Here is a 3,458-nt window from a genome sequence, read left to right as displayed (position 1 = left end):
ACCCGGTTCCTAATTTCCTTGGTGAAAGGAGTTGATGGCGAGGCGACACTAGTGATAGCGTGATTCACCTCTCCGAAGCCGCCCCCCTTCCACCTGTTCCACACCGCACCCCCACCCGTTCCTCCGGTCCTCCGCCTCTTGCAGCTGTCATGGTGAAAGTGAGTCCAATCCACGTGTTTTACAGAGCGAGGTGAGGCGGCCCTGGGAATTTGCTTGTGGAGGCGGGGAGGGAGGCCCCCGGGATAGTGAGGATGGGAGGGGGTGCTTGCGGTTAGGAGGGACTGGGGAGCTCGCGAAACTGCATGCAAGTGGAGTGACGCAGATACCCTATTCGCATGAGTGGAATGCGTGGTTCCTGATGGAGTGAGGCGAGGGGGATCGGGCAAGTGCGAGAATGCCAAGGGAGTTAACGGCAGGTGTAGGGCCAAGTCACTGAGGTGATAGAGTAGTCAGCGGCGATTGGTATGGTTTAGTAATCTAACCGTATATACTTAGGCTTTATACGGCTCTTTAAGAAGTGTCATACACATTTAGATAGACGGGACAGGTAGAAGTGAGATATAGAAAGAGTGAGGAAATAAATAAAGAAAAAAATGTTTAGCATGAATCCTGGCGGTAGCACGAATGGTTCAACTCCTTGGAAATGGAACAAGAGCGGCGTGGCAGTTTAGTGTCGAAATTGGACTGGGTTTTATATACAAGTGTCAAGGGGGAGCAGTGATTCTGGATTTGGATTTACAGTTCTCCCGAAACAAGAGGAAGAAGAGCCGTGTCTAAATGCTCAGGGATTAAATTAAGCAACACGTGCATAGTGGCGGGTGGAATATGTGTGAATTCCGTCTCGAAGTCTTTGTGTTGGGAGATGATTCAGGCGTCGGGCGTGCGCTGGTGCCAGGAGAGGAAGGGCTTGTGGCGGCAACGGCTGGCGTGGCGGCGGCGTGCATTAACCTGGATCTGCAGAAAGTGGAGGGAGTCTCGCTGGCGGAGGGAAGGGAGGAAGAGAGTTACGGGCGGCTTTAGCGAGGCGAAGGACTGAGGGGAGAGATAGAAAGGAAAACGGAGGGAGAAATGGAGGGAAGAACGGGGGACGAGGGGCAAGAAGATGATAAAGGGACATGAGGGATGGGGGCCGAAGAGAGGTCGAAGTGACGGAAGTAGTGTCGTGTACGGTGTAATACTCCCGGCCGTCACGCATACTCACGAACCGCTCCAGGCTTTTCAGGCCGAGCCCCGCCCCCTGCCCCTCACCCCTCACTTCCGGTGCTTGTGTGCCTCGTGTGTAGAAAGAGTGGAGGCAAAGACAAGGAGTGTGGAATGGAGGAGGGAGGAGAAATATGGAAGGAATGTTTCGTTCAGGTTTCTCGTTTGTCCTTTTTCACCTACGCGTGCGCTCAGGCACGTGGTACAGAGATTCGGTTCCATTTTCTCTCTCGGCTCTCTTTCAACATGTTTTCTTTTTTCTTCGTCCTCGTTGTTCTCCGTGCCCTTTTTTCCCACAGCGAGTCGTCCCACATGTGCAAGTGGTATTGCCGGGGAATTTTGTGAGATTGGGAGCGATAGCGGAATGTCAGCGTAGATCGGATCATACATTTGTTTTGCATGTTTTTTCTCTCTAATCTTCATTTGCTTTCGATTATTAAAGATGGTACTAATCATTGTATTTCGACAGGTGATAATATTGATTTGTTAACAGCCAGCTCCTACACATGTCGTTCCGTAAGGTTGTAGATGAACACATACCGGAGACACGTGGTGGCACCTGACGTGCGTGAGGTGGCCGAGAGTCGGAGAGGAGGGAAGGGAGGGAGAGGAAGGGGATGGTTGGCGTGGCACCGTCCTCTCGAACAGAGCCAGCAACCGGGAAAGGTTCTAGAAGTGGCGGGGCTTGTATTCTGGCTGCGGAAGTAGACTCAAGGGCTTCTGATTGTAGTTGGCGGAACACTGGTACCTGGTTAGGGAAATTATCGGCGGAAGGGAGTGCATTTCGCTACGGGGAGTGCGTTTCTAACAGAAAAAGGTTTTGCCAAAGCGTAGTCTATTGTCTTTTTATTGTATGGGGTTGTGGGGCTTAATGATGTTTGTGTCGATAATTCCGCGTTGGGTTGGGTCGGGTCTCTGTATGGATATTTTCGTTCATTGACGTCATGATGTCGGGTGTCTGTTACAGTGACGTTAACCTGGTTGCGCTCGCTGACTGTCGTCGTCAAGAGAGATGATTTATCTCATGATTTTCCGTTGTTGATTGTCTTGATTGCGCAAGGCGAGGTGATGTTGGGAAGGGGAGTTGCATACGTGCACGCGCGGACTGGCTGCCTTGCCTCCCCCCTGGAATCAATTATGCAAAGGAAAGAATGATGGAGCGCACTCAGCGCTGCACCTCAAGTTATTCTTTAGGGCTGGATTGGTTAGTCGTGTGAATTGGATATCCGCAGGAAAATATCAGTGAGGAAGCAAAATTGGGCGGCGATGTCAGATATCGTCGGATTGTTATCTGTATGCTCCTCCACTGAGCGCCATGGTTTCCGCAATCTACTCCAGTATATTGCGGAAAAGGGATAGTGAAACAAGGGGAGGGCCCGTAGAGTGCGCGTACCGTGTGGCGTGAATAATGTGCGGTTGGGCTTTCTAAACCCACTCGGATTGCATATTGGACATATTTATGTCTATATTTATCAATCGACATTTTTCAGAGATGGGTACTGAAAGCAGTGGAAATAATTATTCTTTAGCGTCTTTCTAGTTTCGTCTTCGTCAGCCGTATGCACAGTAGGGAGATTAGTTACACCGTATCGTGACACATGATTGTCATGTCTGCCATCCATGTTCCACGCGTCATTGTGTTGTAACTGTCGCCAGGGTCGTCGGCACTCTTAGCCGGTGCGTAACGGTGGTGACGTAGCCGGTCTTGCCCTGCAAAGCCAATCTGGGAAGAGGGGCGGGTTAAAAGGCGCACAACGACCCGTCAGGACCGTCTGCGAGGAAAGTTAGATCTTACGGCAGGGAAAGGCGGAGTGTTTGGATATCTCCGCACGCAGCCGTTATTGAGATTTTCACGACGGAGATGGGAGATGGGGGGGGGGGCAGAGAATGTGGCAGTGTGCGTACGCGAGGGTGCGAGTACTTAAGCATATTTATAACCTCCTTTGGTACGAATTCTCTTTACATGAATCAGAATACTTAATCCAGAGTTTTAGCAGGTTGAGTAAAGAGATCCACGTGACTGAGTGCAAGACGGGTAAATGAATGAGGAAATATTGACAATTATTAACAAGCTTTAGATGCAGCAGAGGGAACAAAGGGTTCGCGAGCATACACATGTAGACACACACGCCCTGTATACAGGCACTAAACACACACACTTAACACTTAAAACTACGCACACTTGTGCACGCACTGGTACAAACGAGTATACATTATGAAGATTGGAAGAAGTGGTATGGTAGGGTATTTTTTTCATC

General features: G+C 50.2%; 1 protein-coding gene across 1 annotated transcript in view; it reads left to right on the top strand.

Annotated features, from left to right (window-relative positions):
* The window catches only part of LOC119592671 (mediator of RNA polymerase II transcription subunit 13-like), a gene marked incomplete in the record, with an annotated part of 59,114 nt that overhangs the window by 18,589 nt on the left and 37,067 nt on the right, over nt 1-3,458 (top strand).

The sequence above is a fragment of the Penaeus monodon genome, chromosome 30, assembly GCF_015228065.2.
Source record: "Penaeus monodon isolate SGIC_2016 chromosome 30, NSTDA_Pmon_1, whole genome shotgun sequence".
NCBI classification, from domain to species: Eukaryota; Metazoa; Arthropoda; class Malacostraca; order Decapoda; family Penaeidae; genus Penaeus; species Penaeus monodon.
The sequence above is the reverse complement of the archived record's forward strand: the minus strand, read 5'-3'. Positions and strand labels throughout refer to the sequence as shown.